Here is a 27,002-nt window from a genome sequence, read left to right as displayed (position 1 = left end):
AGAAGAGTTAAAAATTATCAACTTCAAACATAAAGGAAAGCAAGAAATGGGGGCTGCATTGAGGAGATTTTGGGAAATAACAAATGGTTAAACAAATATATAGTTGGATTTGCAGAAGAAGAGTATAAGAAAAGAGAAGAAGTACTTGAAGGAATAATGGCTAAATGTTTTCTAAATAAATTTTAAAAAGGAAACCAGAGAAATAAGAGTTTCAGAAAAATCCAAGCAGTAAAATATAGACACCATCAAAAAAAAAAAAAATAGCTAGAAACTTAATAATAAAACTTCTAAAAAGAAAAACAAACAAAATTATGAAAACATTGAGAAAATAGAAAATTAAATGTTATACACAGAGGAAAAAATAATTAAAACAGACTTCTAATTGCAACATAACGTAAGCCAGAAGGAAATGTAGTAACATCAATAAAATACTAAAGTAAAAAATAAAACATGTTAACTTGGAATTTTATATCCATTAAAAATGTCTTTTCAGGACTGAGTAAAAAAGAAAGTCTTTGCTATGATTTGAATTCGAATGTCCTATAAAGGCCCATGTATAAAAGGTTTGGTCCACATGTTGACACTACTGGTAAGCAATGAAGCTTTTTAGGAGCTGGAGCCTAGTGGGAGGTCATTGGATCTTTCAAGCCATTCCCCTGAAGAGGATTTGGGACCCTAGTTCCTTCCTCTCTCTCTTTGTTCTCCAACTATGAGATGAATGCTTTCACTCTACCATGCACTCCTGCAATAATGTGCTACCTCACTATAGGCCCCAAACAATAGAGCCAAACATAAACTAGAACTTCCAAAACTGTGAGCCAAAGTAAGTTGATTATGTCAAGAATTCTCTAATAATGACTGAAAGCTGGCTATGTCTGATTTCTTCAGACAAATAAAAGATGAAAGAATTACTGTTGGTAGATAATGCAGTTGAAGAAATGTTAAAGACAATTTTTTTACAAGAAGGAAACTGCCAGCAAAGAAGTGGTAAACATGCAAGTAAATACAACGGAGATTTTATAAAATGTTTTATCCAAAAACACAGCTGAAAGATAGAAGCAACTCAACTGGCCCCAAAAGACAAATACTTCTTTATTCTACTTAAGTACAACCTAGATCAGTCAAATTAAAAAAAAAAAAAAAAAAAAAAAGAATGGCAGCTACCAGGGAGAGGTGGGTAACAGAGGGAGATAATGTTAAATGGGTTTAGAAGTTCAGTTTCCAAGATTGAAAGAGTGCTTAGTCTTTGGAATTCACCATTTTGGAGAGCCATCTCTAGTTTCCCTCTCCTTTTCTCAGGAGGCCCAGGTTGCTCTGCTATTCAAGTGCTAAAGATCTACAGGGAGAACAGCAGGCACCCTGAAAGCCAGAAAATGCCCCCCTACTGAGCCCTCAGTCCCCTGGGAAATGGAACAAGAATCTCACACCTCTCACATTTGTATAGACTCACCAAAACCCAAATCTGTGAGTTTGCGGCTAGGTCCACGACTTGCCTGGGGCTAGAAAAGGCATGGAAATTAACAAATCTGGAGCTTTTTGTCTGAGGAAACACAGGGTGGAGAGGCTGGAGAGAGCCTGGCTCTCCCCAGCTCTTTGAGTCCTATTGCTGGTGGAGGCTGAAGGGGGCCAGCTATAGTCAGTCAAGTTATTGGAAGCATGGGTGTAAGGGCATTTGGCTCTCAGTCTGTCTAGTCAGTTAGTCTGGCACTCACCAGGTTCCCAAGGGCCACCGAGGCTTGTATTTGCCGGGTCCCAGCACCAGCCAGGTCCCCAGGTCTCTCCACTCCCTGATCCCCAACATGGTCTACCTCTCTGTCTACCAAAGCTGCAGGCCTTTGGCCCAGGCTGCCAGGCCTACCTCACTTAGAGCACAGCTTCATTGCTTCACTGCTGGTTCACAGGACCTATTGCCCAGCTCTGAGACATATGGCCCAGGCCAACCAGGCCCACTGGATGTAGCCAGCTGCTTCACCACCCAGGCCCACTCACCTTGTCATATCACAACCTTGCCCAACAAGGCTTTACGCCACCTGGCCCAGATAGCACTTTGCTGCCCAGCTGTAGCCCAGCTTGCCCCCAAGCCATTTGCTGCCAGGCCTGCCTGGCACAGCCAGCAGCTTTACTACCTAGTCCACTCAGCTTACTGGGCAGGCCACTGAACCACATGGCCTAGTCAGCTGCTTGGTTGCCTGGCTGCAGCCCAGCTTGCCCAAAATGCAAATTCACTTCCAGGCCCATCTGCCCAAACCAGCAATTCTGCTACCTAGCCCACCCTGGCCTGCCACACTAATCTCCCAAAATGCCAACCTTCAACTTGGTGAACAACATAATAAAAAGGAAGGACTTGACATACTCTCACACTCATTTAACATCTCAAGAAGAAACTAAAATAAAATCAGTTGGGCACAGACAACAAATACATATTTTCACTGACTATTTTTCCACCTAGGGGAAACAAAATCAGAGAACAAGAAGTGAAAGATCACTTAATAATAAACAATAATGTACTAATGATGCCTATTGGTATAAATAAAGTCAGCAGCTTGGGTGAGCACTCATTTTGCCCTTGCCTCTGTCTACTTTTGAAGCTATTTCTTCATAGCTGGCACCTGAAACAGGGACTCTTCTAGACATGCTGATGGGGAAAGGGAGTACCTTACTGCCTGGAACAGGCTTTGATGTGCATCTTTCATTGGCTACCAATCCCCATTGGTAAGCCATGGGAAATTCCCAATTTAACATTCAACATCATCATCAGGCTGAGCTATCCTATTCACTTTGCAAGGGTAGACATACTCTAAGTAATTCTCACCTTGATCCTTTGCAGGCAGAGCTAGACTCTTGTTGCCCCTGGTACATAGAAAGTTTTGCTTTATATTCAAAAAATTGTGAAGATATAGGTAAGAAGCTTCATGTGGAGCCATGAGCTCCTGTGCTTGTGCTGCATGCTTGGTTTCTTTGTTGTGATGCTATTTCTAAGTTCTCTATCTCTCAGCAAATGACCCCCTCCCTTAGCAACAGCTGCTGCAGAGTCCTTGATGGAAATGTTCCCCCTGCCTTCACAGCCACCTTCCCCTCCATTGCCGCCTCCCCAGTTAGATCTCTTTTGGCTGAGTGTTTATGCGGAAAAGGAGGGAGATATGCGCATATTTTGGCTTTTTGCCCTACTAAGCTAAATTCTGCTGGTCAACCAGAGCATGAGTAGTTACCTTTTGCTGTATTTAAAGAATTATAAGCTACCCACCCAGGGCAAAAGGAGGGGGAATCCGTTTTTCCAGCCCCCTCAAGATTGGATGGCACAAATATTTCCAGTTCAAACAAAACATTCCTCCAGAAATCCTTTCCCACCACTAGAGGGAGCTCTAACATAAATTTAATTACTACTCAGATGCCCAAATGTAGCTTCCTGGGAGGTATATAAAATTGCTACTTAAATTTAGGGACCTTTACCTAAAAATACTTTGGATTAATTTTGCCTTGTTCTCATATTGCTAAAGAGGGGAAATTTGTGGTTCCCGGGGTAATTGATTCTGATTATATTGGCACACTATATGTCCAAATGTGGTCCCATATTCCTTTAAGCCTACCTAAAGGATCCTCTATTGCTCAATTGATTGTGATTCCCTGTGTTTCAGCTCAACAACATTTAAATAAAAGGGGAGATGCAGGGTTTGGATCTACTGTCATTGGAGCTTGCTTACCAATTGCTGAAAATAGACTAAATTGACTCTTTGTTTAAACAAGTAGCCAATTACAGGATTATTGGACACCTTTGCTGATGTTACCCTTATTCCCCTTTCAGTATGGCCTCATTCGTGGCCCATTCAAAGGCCTACCCTGGTTTGGGGCATAGGAGGTAACAATGAACAGGTGTCCAAGAGCTCCCTGTGGCTGCAATGCTCTGCACCTTCCAATCAACATCAAAATATTACTCATGTTCAGCTACATGTTATGGCAATACCTTTTTCCATATAGGGAGGAGAAATTTTACATAAACCCAGATGTCTGTGGAATTCCCTTTTTTTTTTTTTTTTGTAGAGACCTCTGTATATCTGACTGGCTTGCCACTAAAGTAAAAAGTCACCACCCCTGTCTAGGTTGAATAATGACCATTGTCAAAGGAAAAGATGGCAATTGCAGAGGGCCTTATTCCAGAACAGCTACAATTAGAAGATGTTAAACCTTAGACCATTTCTCTTCTAGATGGGTTGACCATGTATACAGATGGAGGTAAGCAGAGAGGGGTAATATCTGTTTTTATTAATGGTAAATGGACTGACTATTATACCCTGCCTCAAATCTTTCCACAGGGATCTGAATTAGCTGGCACTAAGGTTATTTTCTACTATTTTAAACATTATTACAGATTCTTAATATAGCTAACTTGTTGCTTATATTTCTGTAGCTGTGTTATCCCTTCATTTGCATTCCAATTTACTATCTCTTTCTTTAATCCTTCAAACTTTCTTACAGCATTGCGTGTACCCGAATTTTCTTGTTTATGTACACAGCCATACAGAAGTCCTGAACCTCTAATGAAAGGCAAAGCTCATGCAGATGCAAATGTGAGATCCCTTTATCCTTTATTTTCAGATGCTGTAGAGCTCATGGATTTTTTCATCAAAATACTCACTCACTAATAAAAATGTTTTCCATTTATTCTCAACAGGCTCATGCCACTGCCAATAACTATTCTCAATGTACATCTTTCCAGGCCCCTATGTGTGAATTTGTAAACACATGTGGTCTACATTCTAATAATGCACTTTGGCAAGTGAATGTTACTCATTTTCCTCCTTCTATCTTCACTCCATTCTCTTGTTTCCATTGGTAATAATTCTGGGTGTATTTAGGCTAGTGCCCATAGTTCTGAAAAGGTATCTGCTTGAACTTCTCATTTATTACTTTACTTTGCCATTAGGGGCAAGCCTGCTGGTTTAAAAATGTACATGCTTCTGAATATACATCCCATGTTTTTGCATGATGTTCTACTTAATGAAATATAATTTTAATGCATGGAATTCCTCATAATACTACCAGACCAGACTTTGTTGAACAAACACATCGTACCTTTAAGACATGCCTCATAAAATAAAAACAAAGAAGAGGACCTAGCCTCTCACATGTTAAAATGCCTTAAATATTACTTTACTTACACTTAACGCACTCAACATAAATTACGAAGAGAAGACTCACAATTGGTCATCTGACTTGGATAGACATTTTATTCCCAAACAACCATTGCCAAAAACCCATGTAAAATACAAGGTTCCACCAGACCCAGGATGGTGGAACCCTTTACCTCTGATCACATGGGGAAAAGGATATGCTGTTGTTCTTACACCGAGAGGTCCTGTATGCATTCCTGTTGGTGCATGAGATCTTTCAATCATGATATGGCATCAAAGATTCATAATCTAATACGCAAGTTTCATTTGACCCTGGATGAGGAAGATTCTGCCAAACAAAAAGACAATCATTATCCTCAAAAGAGAAGAAACACTACACTCAGGAAACAGAGGGCAGGGGGAGGCAGGTGATCCCTGTCCTCCTTGGGCATCTTTCCACAGCCAGGAGAACGGGTGGCAGCCTTTCAATCCTTCCGTGGAAACACGACCTGCCGTGCATAGGCAAGGAGACAAAAGAGAGGGATGCCCATGAAAAATCACCATGACTGGCATGCTCCGCAGCCGCCTGCTAGACAGCCTGCTGCTCCTCAGTTCACACTCTTTAGGGACGGCAGCCTTTTCAGTTGCCCACGACATGCCGGCCTGAGCTCAGTTCCCATGTGGCTCTTAAGCTGCCCAACAAACTCTTCCCACAACAGGAAAGCCATCTGAGAATCTCCATCCAACTCTACAAACCAATCTCACCCTGACTCCTTCCCTCCACAGGATGTCCAAGCAAGAAAGGACGAACCTGAGAAAGTACGTCCTCTGCAAAGCTCCTGCCTTTCTGGGCCATCGCCACGGGCATCTGGGAGCCCCACGTGACATGGATTCCAACAGGAGCTCCAGCCCCACCCATACGTTCCAATGCCTGAACCCCACAACTTGTGCAGGAGAGGAGACCCTCAACGCCTGTCCAGCGCCTATGAAAGGCACTTGGCAAAGAGGTGAATTTCATCACTCTCTACTTCCTTCAGGCACAGGCAACAATCCTTACGAATGACTTTGGACCCAGTTAGGCCTTTCCACTACCCAAACCATTCACGGCTGTCCTACGCTCAAAAACGAGACGCTGACGTCTCGGGTTCACATGCGCCTCCTACAAGAGAAGTCATCCCTGAGGTCTGCCACCACGGTGGCTCATTGGGGATCCAAAGCGCGTATGGGCTCTCTCAGGACGCACATCGACCACCATGAATGCGGCCTCACGGGCGCACCGAAAGCACACAACGATACTAAGGCTCTTTCCTGAAGCACTTCTGATGCCCCAACTCGAGAGCCAACCATCTATCAGGGGGATCCATTAACACAAGTGGCAGCAAAAGTACCCGCTTGTGGGAAGACCCAGTTCCTCCATTTGCATTCCCTCTATGTCCATCTACTCATCCAGGCACTGGTCCCTCTGGAGACCCACCCTTCCTTCCCCTGGTGGACCATGGCTCCTGCCAACATTGTGTGGCAATACCACTGGCAACACTGAAGCATCTCCAGGAAAAGAGAAAACCCATCAGACTCCCGGAAACACCACGCCCCTGTGCACTAAAGAAGGGTCTCCCCTGCTTTGCGCTGGGCCTGGCTCCGGCCCCCGATGAAAGTGGACCTCAGTTTTCTCTGGGACACCCAGCAGACCAGCACGGCGCGACTCGCCTTGGCAAAAACGTCTCCAGTGCACAAGAGGAGGAGAGTTATCCTCCTGTGCCACGGCCCAGAACCCCCTAGTACGGCTGAACCCTACCGCCGAACACCCACTAGGAAATCTTCCCGGGCAGGCCAACGTCTTCCCCCAGGCCTTGAGCTCTGGATCACCCATGCATGCCGAAACCAAAGGAGGACTGACACTCAGAGGACCACGGGCTCGGGGTCCTAACGCCAGGTGAACTCGGCAGAAAGGGGCCTTCCCTTCCAGGGTCCATTCCGACACGGCCCCCGTCGAAAAAGGGCCACAGGGTTCTCCCCTCCACCACCCAGCTCACTGCAGCCCCCTACGTCTACGTGGTGGACCTCAGTTTCGATGAGAGAGACGGTATAGAGTTTTCACTCATTTTGTTCAGCTTCCAAGGAATGTTTTTGTGGGAGTCATCATCGATCCACGCTTGTGACCCTCACCTGGCAAGGAGCAACCTCGGTGACCTGGGGCGAGGGGACGCTTACCATCGTCAGCTACGAAGGGCCACACTCAGGAAACAGAGGGCACGCGCAGGCGGGCGCTCCCCGTCCTCCCTGGGCATCTTCCCACAGCCAGAGGAGCCGGCGGCAACCTTTCAATCCTTCCGTGGAAACACGACCTGCCGTGCGTATGCAAGGAGACAAAAGAGAGGGAGGCCCGTGAAAAATCACCATGACTGGCCTGCTCCGCAGCCTGCTGCTCCTCAGTTCACACTGTTTAGGGACGGCAGCCTTTTCAGTTGCCCACGCCATGCCGGCCTGAGCTCAGTTCCCATGTGGCTCTTAAGCTGCCCAACAAACTCTTCCCACAACAGGAAAGCCATCTGAGAATCTCCATCCAACTCTACAAACCAATCTCACCCTGACTCCTTCCCTCCACAGGATGTCCAAGCAAGAAAGGACGAACCTGAGGAAGTACGTCCTCTGCAAAGCTCCTGCCTTTCTGGGCCATCGCCACGGGCATCTGGGAGCCCCACGTGACATGGATTCCAACAGGAGCTCCAGCCCCACCCATACGTTCCAATGCCTGAACCCCACAACTTGTGCAGGAGAGGAGACCCTCAACGCCTGTCCAGCGCCTATGAAAGGCACTTGGCAAAGAGGTGAAATTCATCACTCTCTACTTCCTTCAGGCACAGGCAACAATCCTTACGAATGACTTTGGACCCAGTTAGGCCTTTCCACTACCCAAACCATTCACGGCTGTCCTACGCTCAAAAACGAGACGCTGACGTCTCGGGTTCACATGCGCCTCCTACAAGAGAAGTCATCCCTGAGGTCTGCCACCACGGTGGCTCATTCGGGATCCAAAGCGCGTATGGGCTCTCTCAGGACGCACATCGACCACCATGCATGCGGCCTCACGGGCGCACCGAAAGCACACAACGATACTAAGGCTCTTTCCTGAAGCACTTCTGATGCCCCAACTCGAGAGCCAACCATCTATCAGGGGGATCCATTAACACAAGTGGCAGCAAAAGTACCCGCTTGTGGGAAGACCCAGTTCCTCCATTTGCATTCCCTCTATGTCCATCTACTCTCATCCAGGCACTGGTCCCTCTGGAGACCCACCCTTCCTTCCCCTGGTGGACCATGGCTCCTGCCAACATTGTGTGGCAATACCACTGGCAACACTGAAGCATCTCCAGGAAAAGAGAAAACCCATCAGACTCCCGGAAACACCACGCCCCTGTGCACTAAAGAAGGGTCTCCCCTGCTTTGCGCTGGGCCTGCCTCCGGCCCCCGATGAACGTGGACCTCAGTTTTCTCTGGGACACCCAGCAGACCAGCACGGCGCGACTCGCCTTGGCAAAAACGTCTCCAGTGCACAAGAGGAGGAGAGTTATCCTCCTGTGCCACGGCCCAGAACCCCCTAGTACGGCTGAACCCTACCGCCGAACACCCACTAGGAAATCTTCCCGGGCAGGCCAACGTCTTCCCCCAGGCCTTGAGCTCTGGATCACCCATGCATGCCGAAACCAAAGGAGGACTGACACTCAGAGGACCACGGGCTCGGGGTCCTAACGCCAGGTGAACTCGGCAGAAAGGGGCCTTCCCTTCCAGGGTCCATTCCGACACGGCCCCCGTCGAAAAAGGGCCACAGGGTTCTCCCCTCCACCACCCAGCTCACTGCAGCCCCCTACGTCTACGTGGTGGACCTCAGTTTCGATGAGAGAGACGGTATAGAGTTTTCACTCATTTTGTTCAGCTTCCAAGGAATGTTTTTGTGGGAGTCATCATCGATCCACGCTTGTGACCCTCACCTGGCAAGGAGCAACCTCGGTGACCTGGGGCGAGGGGACGCTTACCATCGTCAGCTACGAAGGGCCACACTCAGGAAACAGAGGGCACGCGCAGGCGGGCGCTCCCCGTCCTCCCTGGGCATCTTCCCACAGCCAGAGGAGCCGGCGGCAACCTTTCAATCCTTCCGTGGAAACACGACCTGCCGTGCGTATGCAAGGAGACAAAAGAGAGGGAGGCCCGTGAAAAATCACCATGACTGGCCTGCTCCGCAGCCTGCTGCTCCTCAGTTCACACTCTTTAGGGACGGCAGCCTTTTCAGTTGCCCACGCCATGCCGGCCTGAGCTCAGTTCCCATGTGGCTCTTAAGCTGCCCAACAAACTCTTCCCACAACGGGAAAGCCATCTGAGAATCTCCATCCAACTCTACAAACCAATCTCACCCTGACTCCTTCCCTCCACAGGATGTCCAAGCAAGAAAGGACGAACCTGAGAAAGTACGTCCTCTGCAAAGCTCCTGCCTTTCTGGGCCATCGCCACGGGCATCTGGGAGCCCCACGTGACATGGATTCCATCAGGAGCTGCAGCCCCACCCATACGTTCCAATGCCTGAACCCCACAACTTGTGCAGGAGAGGAGACCCTCAACGCCTGTCCAGCGCCTATGAAAGGCACTTGGCAAAGAGGTGAAATTCATCACTCTCTACTTCCTTCAGGCACAGGCAACAATCCTTACGAATGACTTTGGACCCAGTTAGGCCTTTCCACTACCCAAACCATTCACGGCTGTCCTACGCTCAAAAACGAGACGCTGACGTCTCGGGTTCACATGCGCCTCCTACAAGAGAAGTCATCCCTGAGGTCTGCCACCACGGTGGCTCATTCGGGATCCAAAGCGCGTATGGGCTCTCTCAGGACGCACATCGACCACCATGCATGCGGCCTCACGGGCGCACCGAAAGCACACAACGATACTAAGGCTCTTTCCTGAAGCACTTCTGATGCCCCAACTCGAGAGCCAACCATCTATCAGGGGGATCCATTAACACAAGGGGCAGCAAAAGTACCCGCTTGTGGGAAGACCCAGTTCCTCCATTTGCATTCCCTCTATGTCCATCTACTCTCATCCAGGAACTGGTCCCTCTGGAGACCCACCCTTCCTTCCCCTGGTGGACCATGGCTCCTGCCAACATTGTGTGGCAATACCACTGGCAACACTGAAGCATCTCCAGGAAAAGAGAAAACCCATCAGACTCCCGGAAACACCACGCCCCTGTGCACTAAAGAAGGGTCTCCCCTGCTTTGCGCTGGGCCTGCCTCCGGCCCCCGATGAACGTGGACCTCAGTTTTCTCTGGGACACCCAGCAGACCAGCACGGCGCGACTCGCCTTGGCAAAAACGTCTCCAGTGCACAAGAGGAGGAGAGTTATCCTCCTGTGCCACGGCCCAGAACCCCCTAGTACGGCTGAACCCTACCGCCGAACACCCACTAGGAAATCTTCCCGGGCAGGCCAACGTCTTCCCCCAGGCCTTGAGCTCTGGATCACCCATGCATGCCGAAACCAAAGGAGGACTGACACTCAGAGGACCACGGGCTCGGGGTCCTAACGCCAGGTGAACTCGGCAGAAAGGGGCCTTCCCTTCCAGGGTCCATTCCGACACGGCCCCCGTCGAAAAAGGGCCACAGGGTTCTCCCCTCCACCACCCAGCTCACTGCAGCCCCCTACGTCTACGTGGTGGACCTCAGTTTCGATGAGAGAGACGGTATAGAGTTTTCACTCATTTTGTTCAGCTTCCAAGGAATGTTTTTGTGGGAGTCATCATCGATCCACGCTTGTGACCCTCACCTGGCAAGGAGCAACCTCGGTGACCTGGGGCGAGGGGACGCTTACCATCGTCAGCTACGAAGGGCCACACTCAGGAAACAGAGGGCACGCGCAGGCGGGCGCTCCCCGTCCTCCCTGGGCATCTTCCCACAGCCAGAGGAGCCGGCGGCAACCTTTCAATCCTTCCGTGGAAACACGACCTGCCGTGCGTATGCAAGGAGACAAAAGAGAGGGAGGCCCGTGAAAAATCACCATGACTGGCCTGCTCCGCAGCCTGCTGCTCCTCAGTTCACACTCTTTAGGGACGGCAGCCTTTTCAGTTGCCCACGCCATGCCGGCCTGAGCTCAGTTCCCATGTGGCTCTTAAGCTGCCCAACAAACTCTTCCCACAACAGGAAAGCCATCTGAGAATCTCCATCCAACTCTACAAACCAATCTCACCCTGACTCCTTCCCTCCACAGGATGTCCAAGCAAGAAAGGACGAACCTGAGGAAGTACGTCCTCTGCAAAGCTCCTGCCTTTCTGGGCCATCGCCACGGGCATCTGGGAGCCCCACGTGACATGGATTCCAACAGGAGCTCCAGCCCCACCCATACGTTCCAATGCCTGAACCCCACAACTTGTGCAGGAGAGGAGACCCTCAACGCCTGTCCAGCGCCTATGAAAGGCACTTGGCAAAGAGGTGAATTTCATCACTCTCTACTTCCTTCAGGCACAGGCAACAATCCTTACGAATGACTTTGGACCCAGTTAGGCCTTTCCACTACCCAAACCATTCACGGCTGTCCTACGCTCAAAAACGAGACGCTGACGTCTCGGGTTCACATGCGCCTCCTACAAGAGAAGTCATCCCTGAGGTCTGCCACCACGGTGGCTCATTCGGGATCCAAAGCGCGTATGGGCTCTCTCAGGACGCACATCGACCACCATGCATGCGGCCTCACGGGCGCACCGAAAGCACACAACGATACTAAGGCTCTTTCCTGAAGCACTTCTGATGCCCCAACTCGAGAGCCAACCATCTATCAGGGGGATCCATTAACACAAGTGGCAGCAAAAGTACCCGCTTGTGGGAAGACCCAGTTCCTCCATTTGCATTCCTCTATGTCCATCTACTCTCATCCAGGCACTGGTCCCTCTGGAGACCCACCCTTCCTTCCCCTGGTGGACCATGGCTCCTGCCAACATTGTGTGGCAATACCACTGGCAACACTGAAGCATCTCCAGGAAAAGAGAAAACCCATCAGACTCCCGGAAACACCACGCCCCTGTGCACTAAAGAAGGGTCTCCCCTGCTTTGCGCTGGGCCTGCCTCCGGCCCCCGATGAACGTGGACCTCAGTTTTCTCTGGGACACCCAGCAGACCAGCACGGCGCGACTCGCCTTGGCAAAAACGTCTCCAGTGCACAAGAGGAGGAGAGTTATCCTCCTGTGCCACGGCCAAGAACCCCCTAGTACGGCTGAACCCTACCGCCGAACACCCACTAGGAAATCTTCCCGGGCAGGCCAACGTCTTCCCCCAGGCCTTGAGCTCTGGATCACCCATGCATGCCGAAACCAAAGGAGGACTGACACTCAGAGGACCACGGGCTCGGGGTCCTAACGCCAGGTGAACTCGGCAGAAAGGGGCCTTCCCTTCCAGGGTCCATTCCGACACGGCCCCCGTCGAAAAAGGGCCACAGGGTTCTCCCCTCCACCACCCAGCTCACTGCAGCCCCCTACGTCTACGTGGTGGACCTCAGTTTCGATGAGAGAGACGGTATAGAGTTTTCACTCATTTTGTTCAGCTTCCAAGGAATGTTTTTGTGGGAGTCATCATCGATCCACGCTTGTGACCCTCACCTGGCAAGGAGCAACCTCGGTGACCTGGGGCGAGGGGACGCTTACCATCGTCAGCTACGAAGGGCCACACTCAGGAAACAGAGGGCACGCGCAGGCGGGCGCTCCCCGTCCTCCCTGGGCATCTTCCCACAGCCAGAGGAGCCGGCGGCAACCTTTCAATCCTTCCGTGGAAACACGACCTGCCGTGCGTATGCAAGGAGACAAAAGAGAGGGAGGCCCGTGAAAAATCACCATGACTGGCCTGCTCCGCAGCCTGCTGCTCCTCAGTTCACACTCTTTAGGGACGGCAGCCTTTTCAGTTGCCCACGCCATGCCGGCCTGAGCTCAGTTCCCATGTGGCTCTTAAGCTGCCCAACAAACTCTTCCCACAACAGGAAAGCCATCTGAGAATCTCCATCCAACTCTACAAACCAATCTCACCCTGACTCCTTCCCTCCACAGGATGTCCAAGCAAGAAAGGACGAACCTGAGGAAGTACGTCCTCTGCAAAGCTCCTGCCTTTCTGGGCCATCGCCACGGGCATCTGGGAGCCCCACGTGACATGGATTCCAACAGGAGCTCCAGCCCCACCCATACGTTCCAATGCCTGAACCCCACAACTTGTGCAGGAGAGGAGACCCTCAACGCCTGTCCAGCGCCTATGAAAGGCACTTGGCAAAGAGGTGAAATTCATCACTCTCTACTTCCTTCAGGCACAGGCAACAATCCTTACGAATGACTTTGGACCCAGTTAGGCCTTTCCACTACCCAAACCATTCACGGCTGTCCTACGCTCAAAAACGAGACGCTGACGTCTCGGGTTCACATGCGCCTCCTACAAGAGAAGTCATCCCTGAGGTCTGCCACCACGGTGGCTCATTCGGGATCCAAAGCGCGTATGGGCTCTCTCAGGACGCACATCGACCACCATGCATGCGGCCTCACGGGCGCACCGAAAGCACACAACGATACTAAGGCTCTTTCCTGAAGCACTTCTGATGCCCCAGCTCGAGAGCCAACCATCTATCAGGGGGATCCATTAACACAAGTGGCAGCAAAAGTACCCGCTTGTGGGAAGACCCAGTTCCTCCATTTGCATTCCCTCTATGTCCATCTACTCTCATCCAGGCACTGGTCCCTCTGGAGACCCACCCTTCCTTCCCCTGGTGGACCATGGCTCCTGCCAACATTGTGTGGCAATACCACTGGCAACACTGAAGCATCTCCAGGAAAAGAGAAAACCCATCAGACTCCCGGAAACACCAGGCCCCTGTGCACTAAAGAAGGGTCTCCCCTGCTTTGCGCTGGGCCTGCCTCCGGCCCCCGATGAAAGTGGACCTCAGTTTTCTCTGGGACACCCAGCAGACCAGCACGGCGCGACTCGCCTTGGCAAAAACGTCTCCAGTGCACAAGAGGAGGAGAGTTATCCTCCTGTGCCACGGCCCAGAACCCCCTAGTACGGCTGAACCCTACCGCCGAACACCCACTAGGAAATCTTCCCGGGCAGGCCAACGTCTTCCCCCAGGCCTTGAGCTCTGGATCACCCATGCATGCCGAAACCAAAGGAGGACTGACACTCAGAGGACCACGGGCTCGGGGTCCTAACGCCAGGTGAACTCGGCAGAAAGGGGCCTTCCCTTCCAGGGTCCATTCCGACACGGCCCCCGTCGAAAAAGGGCCACAGGGTTCTCCCCTCCACCACCCAGCTCACTGCAGCCCCCTACGTCTACGTGGTGGACCTCAGTTTCGATGAGAGAGACGGTATAGAGTTTTCACTCATTTTGTTCAGCTTCCAAGGAATGTTTTTGTGGGAGTCATCATCGATCCACGCTTGTGACCCTCACCTGGCAAGGAGCAACCTCGGTGACCTGGGGCGAGGGGACGCTTACCATCGTCAGCTACGAAGGGCCACACTCAGGAAACAGAGGGCACGCGCAGGCGGGCGCTCCCCGTCCTCCCTGGGCATCTTCCCACAGCCAGAGGAGCCGGCGGCAACCTTTCGATCCTTCCGTGGAAACACGACCTGCCGTGCGTATGCAAGGAGACAAAAGAGAGGGAGGCCCGTGAAAAATCACCATGACTGGCCTGCTCCGCAGCCTGCTGCTCCTCAGTTCACACTCTTTAGGGACGGCAGCCTTTTCAGTTGCCCACGCCATGCTGGCCTGAGCTCAGTTCCCATGTGGCTCTTAAGCTGCCCAACAAACTCTTCCCACAACGGGAAAGCCATCTGAGAATCTCCATCCAACTCTACAAACCAATCTCACCCTGACTCCTTCCCTCCACAGGATGTCCAAGCAAGAAAGGACGAACCTGAGAAAGTACGTCCTCTGCAAAGCTCCTGCCTTTCTGGGCCATCGCCACGGGCATCTGGGAGCCCCACGTGACATGGATTCCAACAGGAGCTCCAGCCCCACCCATACGTTCCAATGCCTGAACCCCACAACTTGTGCAGGAGAGGAGACCCTCAACGCCTGTCCAGCGCCTATGAAAGGCACTTGGCAAAGAGGTGAATTTCATCACTCTCTACTTCCTTCAGGCACAGGCAACAATCCTTACGAATGACTTTGGACCCAGTTAGGCCTTTCCACTACCCAAACCATTCACGGCTGTCCTACGCTCAAAAACGAGACGCTGACGTCTCGGGTTCACATGCGCCTCCTACAAGAGAAGTCATCCCTGAGGTCTGCCACCACGGTGGCTCATTCGGGATCCAAAGCGCGTATGGGCTCTCTCAGGACGCACATCGACCACCATGCATGCGGCCTCACGGGCGCACCGAAAGCACACAACGATACTAAGGCTCTTTCCTGAAGCACTTCTGATGCCCCAACTCGAGAGCCAACCATCTATCAGGGGGATCCATTAACACAAGTGGCAGCAAAAGTACCCGCTTGTGGGAAGACCCAGTTCCTCCATTTGCATTCCCTCTATGTCCATCTACTCTCATCCAGGAACTGGTCCCTCTGGAGACCCACCCTTCCTTCCCCTGGTGGACCATGGCTCCTGCCAACATTGTGTGGCAATACCACTGGCAACACTGAAGCATCTCCAGGAAAAGAGAAAACCCATCAGACTCCCGGAAACACCAGGCCCCTGTGCACTAAAGAAGGGTCTCCCCTGCTTTGCGCTGGGCCTGCCTCCGGCCCCCGATGAAAGTGGACCTCAGTTTTCTCTGGGACACCCAGCAGACCAGCACGGCGCGACTCGCCTTGGCCAAAACGTCTCCAGTGCACAAGAGGAGGAGAGTTATCCTCCTGTGCCACGGCCCAGAACCCCCTAGTACGGCTGAACCCTACCGCCGAACACCCACTAGGAAATCTTCCCGGGCAGGCCAACGTCTTCCCCCAGGCCTTGAGCTCTGGATCACCCATGCATGCCGAAACCAAAGGAGGACTGACACTCAGAGGACCACGGGCTCGGGGTCCTAACGCCAGGTGAACTCGGCAGAAAGGGGCCTTCCCTTCCAGGGTCCATTCCGACACGGCCCCCTTCGAAAAAGGGCCACAGGGTTCTCCCCTCCACCACCCAGCTCACTGCAGCCCCCTACGTCTACGTGGTGGACCTCAGTTTCGATGAGAGAGACGGTATAGAGTTTTCACTCATTTTGTTCAGCTTCCAAGGAATGTTTTTGTGGGAGTCATCATCGATCCAAGCTTGTGACCCTCACCTGGCAAGGAGCAACCTCGGTGACCTGGGGCGAGGGGACGCTTACCATCGTCAGCTACGAAGGGCCACACTCAGGAAACAGAGGGCACGCGCAGGCGGGCGCTCCCCGTCCTCCCTGGGCATCTTCCCACAGCCAGAGGAGCCGGCGGCAACCTTTCGATCCTTCCGTGGAAACACGACCTGCCGTGCGTATGCAAGGAGACAAAAGAGAGGGAGGCCCGTGAAAAATCACCATGACTGGCCTGCTCCGCAGCCTGCTGCTCCTCAGTTCACACTCTTTAGGGACGGCAGCCTTTTCAGTTGCCCACGCCATGCCGGCCTCAGCTCAGTTCCCATGTGGCTCTTAAGCTGCCCAACAAACTCTTCCCACAACGGGAAAGCCATCTGAGAATCTCCATCCAACTCTACAAACCAATCTCACCCTGACTCCTTCCGTCCACAGGATGTCCAAGCAAGAAAGGACGAACCTGAGAAAGTACGTCCTCTGCAAAGCTCCTGCCTTTCTGGGCCATCGCCACGGGCATCTGGGAGCCCCACGTGACATGGATTCCAACAGGAGCTCCAGCCCCACCCATACGTTCCAATGCCTGAACCCCACAACTTGTGCAGGAGAGGAGACCCTCAACGCCTGTCCAGCGCCTATGAAAGGCACTTGGCAAAGAGGTGAATTTCATCACTCTCTACTTCCTTCAGGCACAGGCAACAATCCTTACGAATGACTTTGGACCCAGTTAGGCCTTTCCACTACCCAAACCATTCACGGCTGTCCTACGCTCAAAAACGAGACGCTGACGTCTCGGGTTCACATGCGCCTCCTACAAGAGAAGACATCCCTGAGGTCTGCCACCACGGTGGCTCATTCGGGATCCAAAGCGCGTATGGGCTCTCTCAGGACGCACATCGACCACCATGCATGCGGCCTCACGGGCGCACCGAAAGCACACAAGGATACTAAGGCTCTTTCCTGAAGCACTTCTGATGCCCCAACTCGAGAGCCAACCATCTATCAGGGGGATCCATTAACACAAGTGGCAGCAAAAGTACCCGCTTGTGGGAAGACCCAGTTCCTCCATTTGCATTCCCTCTATGTCCATCTACTCTCATCCAGGCACTGGTCCCTCTGGAGACCCACCCTTCCTTCCCCTGGTGGACCATGGCTCCTGCCAACATTGTGTGGCAATACCACTGGCAACACTGAAGCATCTCCAGGAAAAGAGAAAACCCATCAGACTCCCGGAAACACCACGCCCCTGTGCACTAAAGAAGGGTCTCCCCTGCTTTGCGCTGGGCCTGCCTCCGGCCCCCGATGAACGTGGACCTCAGTTTTCTCTGGGACACCCAGCAGACCAGCACGGCGCGACTCGCCTTGGCAAAAACGTCTCCAGTGCACAAGAGGAGGAGAGTTATCCTCCTGTGCCACGGCCCAGAACCCCCTAGTACGGCTGAACCCTACCGCCGAACACCCACTAGGAAATCTTCCCGGGCAGGCCAACGTCTTCCCCCAGGCCTTGAGCTCTGGATCACCCATGCATGCCGAAACCAAAGGAGGACTGACACTCAGAGGACCACGGGCTCGGGGTCCTAACGCCAGGTGAACTCGGCAGAAAGGGGCCTTCCCTTCCAGGGTCCATTCCGACACGGCCCCCGTCGAAAAAGGGCCACAGGGTTCTCCCCTCCACCACCCAGCTCACTGCAGCCCCCTACCTGTACGTGGTGGACCTCAGTTTCGATGAGAGAGACGGTATAGAGTTTTCACTCATTTTGTTCAGCTTCCAAGGAATGTTTTTGTGGGAGTCATCATCGATCCACGCTTGTGACCCTCACCTGGCAAGGAGCAACCTCGGTGACCTGGGGCGAGGGGACGCTTACCATCGTCAGCTACGAAGGGCCACACTCAGGAAACAGAGGGCACGCGCAGGCGGGCGCTCCCCGTCCTCCCTGGGCATCTTCCCACAGCCAGAGGAGCCGGCGGCAACCTTTCAATCCTTCCGTGGAAACACGACCTGCCGTGCGTATGCAAGGAGACAAAAGAGAGGGAGGCCCGTGAAAAATCACCATGACTGGCCTGCTCCGCAGCCTGCTGCTCCTCAGTTCACACTCTTTAGGGACGGCAGCCTTTTCAGTTGCCCACGCCATGCCGGCCTGAGCTCAGTTCCCATGTGGCTCTTAAGCTGCCCAACAAACTCTTCCCACAACGGGAAAGCCATCTGAGAATCTCCATCCAACTCTACAAACCAATCTCACCCTGACTCCTTCCCTCCACAGGATGTCCAAGCAAGAAAGGACGAACCTGAGAAAGTACGTCCTCTGCAAAGCTCCTGCCTTTCTGGGCCATCGCCACGGGCATCTGGGAGCCCCACGTGACATGGATTCCAACAGGAGCTCCAGCCCCACCCATACGTTCCAATGCCTGAACCCCACAACTTGTGCAGGAGAGGAGACCCTCAACGCCTGTCCAGCGCCTATGAAAGGCACTTGGCAAAGAGGTGAATTTCATCACTCTCTACTTCCTTCAGGCACAGGCAACAATCCTTACGAATGACTTTGGACCCAGTTAGGCCTTTCCACTACCCAAACCATTCACGGCTGTCCTACGCTCAAAAACGAGACGCTGACGTCTCGGGTTCACATGCGCCTCCTACAAGAGAAGACATCCCTGAGGTCTGCCACCACGGTGGCTCATTCGGGATCCAAAGCGCGTATGGGCTCTCTCAGGACGCACATCGACCACCATGCATGCGGCCTCACGGGCGCACCGAAAGCACACAAGGATACTAAGGCTCTTTCCTGAAGCACTTCTGATGCCCCAACTCGAGAGCCAACCATCTATCAGGGGGATCCATTAACACAAGTGGCAGCAAAAGTACCCGCTTGTGGGAAGACCCAGTTCCTCCATTTGCATTCCCTCTATGTCCATCTACTCTCATCCAGGCACTGGTCCCTCTGGAGACCCACCCTTCCTTCCCCTGGTGGACCATGGCTCCTGCCAACATTGTGTGGCAATACCACTGGCAACACTGAAGCATCTCCAGGAAAAGAGAAAACCCATCAGACTCCCGGAAACACCAGGCCCCTGTGCTCTAAAGAAGGGTCTCCCCTGCTTTGCGCTGGGCCTGCCTCCGGCCCCCGATGAACGTGGACCTCAGTTTTCTCTGGGACACCCAGCAGACCAGCACGGCGCGACTCGCCTTGGCCAAAACGTCTCCAGTGCACAAGAGGAGGAGAGTTATCCTCCTGTGCCACGGCCCAGAACCCCCTAGTACGGCTGAACCCTACCGCCGAACACCCACTAGGAAATCTTCCCGGGCAGGCCAACGTCTTCCCCCAGGCCTTGAGCTCTGGATCACCCATGCATGCCGAAACCAAAGGAGGACTGACACTCAGAGGACCACGGGCTCGGGGTCCTAACGCCAGGTGAACTCGGCAGAAAGGGGCCTTCCCTTCCAGGGTCCATTCCGACACGGCCCCCGTCGAAAAAGGGCCACAGGGTTCTCCCCTCCACCACCCAGCTCACTGCAGCCCCCTACGTCTACGTGGTGGACCTCAGTTTCGATGAGAGAGACGGTATAGAGTTTTCACTCATTTTGTTCAGCTTCCAAGGAATGTTTTTGTGGGAGTCATCATCGATCCACGCTTGTGACCCTCACCTGGCAAGGAGCAACCTCGGTGACCTGGGGCGAGGGGACGCTTACCATCGTCAGCTACGAAGGGCCACACTCAGGAAACAGAGGGCACGCGCAGGCGGGCGCTCCCCGTCCTCCCTGGGCATCTTCCCACAGCCAGAGGAGCCGGCGGCAACCTTTCAATCCTTCCGTGGAAACACGACCTGCCGTGCGTATGCAAGGAGACAAAAGAGAGGGAGGCCCGTGAAAAATCACCATGACTGGCCTGCTCCGCAGCCTGCTGCTCCTCAGTTCACACTCTTTAGGGACGGCAGCCTTTTCAGTTGCCCACGCCATGCCGGCCTGAGCTCAGTTCCCATGTGGCTCTTAAGCTGCCCAACAAACTCTTCCCACAACAGGAAAGCCATCTGAGAATCTCCATCCAACTCTACAAACCAATCTCACCCTGACTCCTTCCCTCCACAGGATGTCCAAGCAAGAAAGGACGAACCTGAGAAAGTACGTCCTCTGCAAAGCTCCTGCCTTTCTGGGCCATCGCCACGGGCATCTGGGAGCCCCACGTGACATGGATTCCAACAGGAGCTCCAGCCCCACCCATACGTTCCAATGCCTGAACCCCACAACTTGTGCAGGAGAGGAGACCCTCAACGCCTGTCCAGCGCCTATGAAAGGCACTTGGCAAAGAGGTGAATTTCATCACTCTCTACTTCCTTCAGGCACAGGCAACAATCCTTACGAATGACTTTGGACCCAGTTAGGCCTTTCCACTACCCAAACCATTCACGGCTGTCCTACGCTCAAAAACGAGACGCTGACGTCTCGGATTCACATGCGCCTCCTACAAGAGAAGTCATCCCTGAGGTCTGCCACCACGGTGGCTCATTCGGGATCCAAAGCGCGTATGGGCTCTCTCAGGACGCACATCGACCACCATGCATGCGGCCTCACGGGCGCACCGAAAGCACACAACGATACTAAGGCTCTTTCCTGAAGCACTTCTGATGCCCCAACTCGAGAGCCAACCATCTATCAGGGGGATCCATTAACACAAGTGGCAGCAAAAGTACCCGCTTGTGGGAAGACCCAGTTCCTCCATTTGCATTCCCTCTATGTCCATCTACTCTCATCCAGGCACTGGTCCCTCTGGAGACCCACCCTTCCTTCCCCTGGTGGACCATGGCTCCTGCCAACATTGTGTGGCAATACCACTGGCAACACTGAAGCATCTCCAGGAAAAGAGAAAACCCATCAGACTCCCGGAAACACCAGGCCCCTGTGCACTAAAGAAGGGTCTCCCCTGCTTTGCGCTGGGCCTGCCTCCGGCCCCCGATGAACGTGGACCTCAGTTTTCTCTGGGACACCCAGCAGACCAGCACGGCGCGACTCGCCTTGGCCAAAACGTCTCCAGTGCACAAGAGGAGGAGAGTTATCCTCCTGTGCCACGGCCCAGAACCCCCTAGTACGGCTGAACCCTACCGCCGAACACCCACTAGGAAATCTTCCCGGGCAGGCCAACGTCTTCCCCCAGGCCTTGAGCTCTGGATCACCCATGCATGCCGAAACCAAAGGAGGACTGACACTCAGAGGACCACGGGCTCGGGGTCCTAACGCCAGGTGAACTCGGCAGAAAGGGGCCTTCCCTTCCAGGGTCCATTCCGACACGGCCCCCGTCGAAAAAGGGCCACAGGGTTCTCCCCTCCACCACCCAGCTCACTGCAGCCCCCTACCTGTACGTGGTGGACCTCAGTTTCGATGAGAGAGACGGTATAGAGTTTTCACTCATTTTGTTCAGCTTCCAAGGAATGTTTTTGTGGGAGTCATCATCGATCCACGCTTGTGACCCTCACCTGGCAAGGAGCAACCTCGGTGACCTGGGGCGAGGGGACGCTTACCATCGTCAGCTACGAAGGGCCACACTCAGGAAACAGAGGGCACGCGCAGGCGGGCGCTCCCCGTCCTCCCTGGGCATCTTCCCACAGCCAGAGGAGCCGGCGGCAACCTTTCGATCCTTCCGTGGAAACACGACCTGCCGTGCGTATGCAAGGAGACAAAAGAGAGGGAGGCCCGTGAAAAATCACCATGACTGGCCTGCTCCGCAGCCTGCTGCTCCTCAGTTCACACTCTTTAGGGACGGCAGCCTTTTCAGTTGCCCACGCCATGCCGGCCTGAGCTCAGTTCCCATGTGGCTCTTAAGCTGCCCAACAAACTCTTCCCACAACGGGAAAGCCATCTGAGAATCTCCATCCAACTCTACAAACCAATCTCACCCTGACTCCTTCCCTCCACAGGATGCCCAAGCAAGAAAGGACGAACCTGAGAAAGTACGTCCTCTGCAAAGCTCCTGCCTTTCTGGGCCATCGCCACGGGCATCTGGGAGCCCCACGTGACATGGATTCCAACAGGAGCTCCAGCCCCACCCATACGTTCCAATGCCTGAACCCCACAACTTGTGCAGGAGAGGAGACCCTCAACGCCTGTCCAGCGCCTATGAAAGGCACTTGGCAAAGAGGTGAATTTCATCACTCTCTACTTCCTTCAGGCACAGGCAACAATCCTTACGAATGACTTTGGACCCAGTTAGGCCTTTCCACTACCCAAACCATTCACGGCTGTCCTACGCTCAAAAACGAGACGCTGACGTCTCGGGTTCACATGCGCCTCCTACAAGAGAAGACATCCCTGAGGTCTGCCACCACGGTGGCTCATTCGGGATCCAAAGCGCGTATGGGCTCTCTCAGGACGCACATCGACCACCATGCATGCGGCCTCACGGGCGCACCGAAAGCACACAAGGATACTAAGGCTCTTTCCTGAAGCACTTCTGATGCCCCAACTCGAGAGCCAACCATCTATCAGGGGGATCCATTAACACAAGTGGCAGCAAAAGTACCCGCTTGTGGGAAGACCCAGTTCCTCCATTTGCATTCCCTCTATGTCCATCTACTCTCATCCAGGCACTGGTCCCTCTGGAGACCCACCCTTCCTTCCCCTGGTGGACCATGGCTCCTGCCAACATTGTGTGGCAATACCACTGGCAACACTGAAGCATCTCCAGGAAAAGAGAAAACCCATCAGACTCCCGGAAACACCAGGCCCCTGTGCTCTAAAGAAGGGTCTCCCCTGCTTTGCGCTGGGCCTGCCTCCGGCCCCCGATGAACGTGGACCTCAGTTTTCTCTGGGACACCCAGCAGACCAGCACGGCGCGACTCGCCTTGGCCAAAACGTCTCCAGTGCACAAGAGGAGGAGAGTTATCCTCCTGTGCCACGGCCCAGAACCCCCTAGTACGGCTGAACCCTACCGCCGAACACCCACTAGGAAATCTTCCCGGGCAGGCCAACGTCTTCCCCCAGGCCTTGAGCTCTGGATCACCCATGCATGCCGAAACCAAAGGAGGACTGACACTCAGAGGACCACGGGCTCGGGGTCCTAACGCCAGGTGAACTCGGCAGAAAGGGGCCTTCCCTTCCAGGGTCCATTCCGACACGGCCCCCGTCGAAAAAGGGCCACAGGGTTCTCCCCTCCACCACCCAGCTCACTGCAGCCCCCTACGTCTACGTGGTGGACCTCAGTTTCGATGAGAGAGACGGTATAGAGTTTTCACTCATTTTGTTCAGCTTCCAAGGAATGTTTTTGTGGGAGTCATCATCGATCCACGCTTGTGACCCTCACCTGGCAAGGAGCAACCTCGGTGACCTGGGGCGAGGGGACGCTTACCATCGTCAGCTACGAAGGGCCACACTCAGGAAACAGAGGGCACGCGCAGGCGGGCGCTCCCCGTCCTCCCTGGGCATCTTCCCACAGCCAGAGGAGCCGGCGGCAACCTTTCAATCCTTCCGTGGAAACACGACCTGCCGTGCGTATGCAAGGAGACAAAAGAGAGGGAGGCCCGTGAAAAATCACCATGACTGGCCTGCTCCGCAGCCTGCTGCTCCTCAGTTCACACTCTTTAGGGACGGCAGCCTTTTCAGTTGCCCACGCCATGCCGGCCTGAGCTCAGTTCCCATGTGGCTCTTAAGCTGCCCAACAAACTCTTCCCACAACAGGAAAGCCATCTGAGAATCTCCATCCAACTCTACAAACCAATCTCACCCTGACTCCTTCCCTCCACAGGATGTCCAAGCAAGAAAGGACGAACCTGAGAAAGTACGTCCTCTGCAAAGCTCCTGCCTTTCTGGGCCATCGCCACGGGCATCTGGGAGCCCCACGTGACATGGATTCCAACAGGAGCTCCAGCCCCACCCATACGTTCCAATGCCTGAACCCCACAACTTGTGCAGGAGAGGAGACCCTCAACGCCTGTCCAGCGCCTATGAAAGGCCACTTGGCAAAGAGGTGAATTTCATCACTCTCTACTTCCTTCAGGCACAGGCAACAATCCTTACGAATGACTTTGGACCCAGTTAGGCCTTTCCACTACCCAAACCATTCACGGCTGTCCTACGCTCAAAAACGAGACGCTGACGTCTCGGATTCACATGCGCCTCCTACAAGAGAAGTCATCCCTGAGGTCTGCCACCACGGTGGCTCATTCGGGATCCAAAGCGCGTATGGGCTCTCTCAGGACGCACATCGACCACCATGCATGCGGCCTCACGGGCGCACCGAAAGCACACAACGATACTAAGGCTCTTTCCTGAAGCACTTCTGATGCCCCAACTCGAGAGCCAACCATCTATCAGGGGGATCCATTAACACAAGTGGCAGCAAAAGTACCCGCTTGTGGGAAGACCCAGTTCCTCCATTTGCATTCCCTCTATGTCCATCTACTCTCATCCAGGCACTGGTCCCTCTGGAGACCCACCCTTCCTTCCCCTGGTGGACCATGGCTCCTGCCAACATTGTGTGGCAATACCACTGGCAAACACTGAAGCATCTCCAGGAAAAAGAGAAAAACCCATCAGACTCCCGGAAACACCAGGCCCCTGTGCACTAAAGAAGGGTCTCCCCTGCTTTGCGCTGGGCCTGCCTCCGGCCCCCGATGAACGTGGACCTCAGTTTTCTCTGGGACACCCAGCAGACCAGCACGGCGCGACTCGCCTTGGCCAAAACGTCTCCAGTGCACAAGAGGAGGAGAGTTTATCCTCCTGTGCCACGGCCCAGAAACCCCCTAGTACGGCTGAACCCTACCGCCGAACACCCACTAGGAAATCTTCCCGGGCAGGCCAACGTCTTCCCCCAGGCCTTGAGCTCTGGATCACCCATGCATGCCGAAACCAAAGGAGGACTGACACTCAGAGGACCACGGGCTCGGGGTCCTAACGCCAGGTGAACTCGGCAGAAAGGGGCCTTCCCTTCCAGGGTCCATTCCGACACGGCCCCCGTCGAAAAAGGGCCACAGGGTTCTCCCCTCCACCACCCAGCTCACTGCAGCCCCCTACCTGTACGTGGTGGACCTCAGTTTCGATGAGAGAGACGGTATAGAGTTTTCACTCATTTTGTTCAGCTTCCAAGGAATGTTTTTGTGGGAGTCATCATCGATCCACGCTTGTGACCCTCACCTGGCAAGGAGCAACCTCGGTGACCTGGGGCGAGGGGACGCTTACCATCGTCAGCTACGAAGGGCCACACTCAGGAAACAGAGGGCACGCGCAGGCGGGCGCTCCCCGTCCTCCCTGGGCATCTTCCCACAGCCAGAGGAGCCGGCGGCAACCTTTCGATCCTTCCGTGGAAACACGACCTGCCGTGCGTATGCAAGGAGACAAAAGAGAGGGAGGCCCGTGAAAAATCACCATGACTGGCCTGCTCCGCAGCCTGCTGCTCCTCAGTTCACACTCTTTAGGGACGGCAGCCTTTTCAGTTGCCCACGCCATGCCGGCCTGAGCTCAGTTCCCATGTGGCTCTTAAGCTGCCCAACAAACTCTTCCCACAACGGGAAAGCCATCTGAGAATCTCCATCCAACTCTACAAACCAATCTCACCCTGACTCCTTCCCTCCACAGGATGCCCAAGCAAGAAAGGACGAACCTGAGAAAGTACGTCCTCTGCAAAGCTCCTGCCTTTCTGGGCCATCGCCACGGGCATCTGGGAGCCCCACGTGACATGGATTCCAACAGGAGCTCCAGCCCCACCCATACGTTCCAATGCCTGAACCCCACAACTTGTGCAGGAGAGGAGACCCTCAACGCCTGTCCAGCGCCTATGAAAGGCACTTGGCAAAGAGGTGAATTTCATCACTCTCTACTTCCTTCAGGCACAGGCAACAATCCTTACGAATGACTTTGGACCCAGTTAGGCCTTTCCACTACCCAAACCATTCACGGCTGTCCTACGCTCAAAAACGAGACGCTGACGTCCTCGGGTTTCACATGCGCCCTCCTACAAGAGAAGACATCCCTGAGGTCTGCCACCACGGTGGCTCATTCGGGATCCAAAGCGCGTATGGGCTCTCTCAGGACGCACATCGACCACCATGCATGCGGCCTCACGGGCGCACCGAAAGCACACAAGGATACTAAGGCTCTTTCCTGAAGCACTTCTGATGCCCCAACTCGAGAGCCAACCATCTATCAGGGGGATCCATTAACACAAGTGGCAGCAAAAGTACCCGCTTGTGGGAAGACCCAGTTCCTCCATTTGCATTCCCTCTATGTCCATCTACTCTCATCCAGGCACTGGTCCCTCTGGAGACCCACCCTTCCTTCCCCTGGTGGACCATGGCTCCTGCCAACATTGTGTGGCAATACCACTGGCAACACTGAAGCATCTCCAGGAAAAGAGAAAACCCATCAGACTCCCGGAAACACCAGGCCCCTGTGCACTAAAGAAGGGTCTCCCCTGCTTTGCGCTGGGCCTGCCTCCGGCCCCCGATGAACGTGGACCTCAGTTTTCTCTGGGACACCCAGCAGACCAGCACGGCGCGACTCGCCTTGGCCAAAACGTCTCCAGTGCACAAGAGGAGGAGAGTTATCCTCCTGTGCCACGGCCCAGAACCCCCTAGTACGGCTGAACCCTACCGCCGAACACCCACTAGGAAATCTTCCCGGGCAGGCCC

General features: G+C 53.7%; 1 protein-coding gene and 11 non-coding genes across 48 annotated transcripts in view; all 12 read right to left on the bottom strand.

Moving 5' to 3' along the window:
* LOC110598540 (uncharacterized) overlaps positions 1-27,002 on the bottom strand; it is a 287,890-nt gene that overhangs the window by 258,896 nt on the left and 1,992 nt on the right. For 30 of the 37 annotated variants that reach the window (XR_013438651.1, XR_013438630.1, XR_013438632.1 and 27 more), the window contains exons 2-13: positions 25,555-25,688; positions 23,726-23,859; positions 21,903-22,036; positions 20,080-20,213; positions 18,257-18,390; positions 16,434-16,567; positions 14,611-14,744; positions 12,788-12,921; positions 10,966-11,099; positions 9,143-9,276; positions 7,320-7,453; positions 5,343-5,457 (exon numbers count right to left, since the gene is read on the bottom strand). The gene's annotated coding sequence lies outside the window, so the exon portion shown is untranslated. Of the gene's footprint in view, positions 1-5,342; positions 5,458-5,545; positions 5,618-7,319; positions 7,454-9,142; positions 9,277-10,965; positions 11,100-12,787; positions 12,922-14,610; positions 14,745-16,433; positions 16,568-18,256; positions 18,391-20,079; positions 20,214-21,902; positions 22,037-23,725; positions 23,860-25,554; positions 25,689-27,002 lie in introns of those variants that run through there. The other 7 variants (XR_013438643.1, XR_013438644.1, XR_013438647.1 and 4 more) reach the window with 2 other exon arrangements.
* LOC144378240 (small nucleolar RNA SNORD116) lies at positions 7,166-7,257 on the bottom strand. The gene has a single exon (XR_013439948.1). It is a non-coding gene; the product is annotated as a small nucleolar RNA SNORD116 (small nucleolar RNA).
* On the bottom strand, positions 8,989-9,080 carry LOC144378239 (small nucleolar RNA SNORD116). The gene has a single exon (XR_013439947.1). It is a non-coding gene; the product is annotated as a small nucleolar RNA SNORD116 (small nucleolar RNA).
* Positions 10,812-10,903, bottom strand: LOC144378238 (small nucleolar RNA SNORD116). The gene has a single exon (XR_013439946.1). It is a non-coding gene; the product is annotated as a small nucleolar RNA SNORD116 (small nucleolar RNA).
* On the bottom strand, positions 12,634-12,725 carry LOC144378237 (small nucleolar RNA SNORD116). Its single transcript, XR_013439945.1, has one exon. It is a non-coding gene; the product is annotated as a small nucleolar RNA SNORD116 (small nucleolar RNA).
* On the bottom strand, positions 14,457-14,548 carry LOC144378236 (small nucleolar RNA SNORD116). The gene has a single exon (XR_013439944.1). It is a non-coding gene; the product is annotated as a small nucleolar RNA SNORD116 (small nucleolar RNA).
* LOC144378235 (small nucleolar RNA SNORD116) lies at positions 16,280-16,371 on the bottom strand. The gene has a single exon (XR_013439943.1). It is a non-coding gene; the product is annotated as a small nucleolar RNA SNORD116 (small nucleolar RNA).
* On the bottom strand, positions 18,103-18,194 carry LOC144378234 (small nucleolar RNA SNORD116). Its single transcript, XR_013439942.1, has one exon. It is a non-coding gene; the product is annotated as a small nucleolar RNA SNORD116 (small nucleolar RNA).
* Positions 19,926-20,017, bottom strand: LOC144378233 (small nucleolar RNA SNORD116). Its single transcript, XR_013439941.1, has one exon. It is a non-coding gene; the product is annotated as a small nucleolar RNA SNORD116 (small nucleolar RNA).
* Positions 21,749-21,840, bottom strand: LOC144378232 (small nucleolar RNA SNORD116). The gene has a single exon (XR_013439940.1). It is a non-coding gene; the product is annotated as a small nucleolar RNA SNORD116 (small nucleolar RNA).
* On the bottom strand, positions 23,572-23,663 carry LOC144378231 (small nucleolar RNA SNORD116). The gene has a single exon (XR_013439939.1). It is a non-coding gene; the product is annotated as a small nucleolar RNA SNORD116 (small nucleolar RNA).
* LOC144378230 (small nucleolar RNA SNORD116) lies at positions 25,401-25,492 on the bottom strand. Its single transcript, XR_013439938.1, has one exon. It is a non-coding gene; the product is annotated as a small nucleolar RNA SNORD116 (small nucleolar RNA).

This window comes from Ictidomys tridecemlineatus, chromosome 5, assembly GCF_052094955.1.
Source record: "Ictidomys tridecemlineatus isolate mIctTri1 chromosome 5, mIctTri1.hap1, whole genome shotgun sequence".
Classification (NCBI taxonomy): Eukaryota; Metazoa; Chordata; class Mammalia; order Rodentia; family Sciuridae; genus Ictidomys; species Ictidomys tridecemlineatus.
Note: the sequence above shows the minus strand (reverse complement) of the source record. Positions and strands in the feature narration are given on the sequence as shown.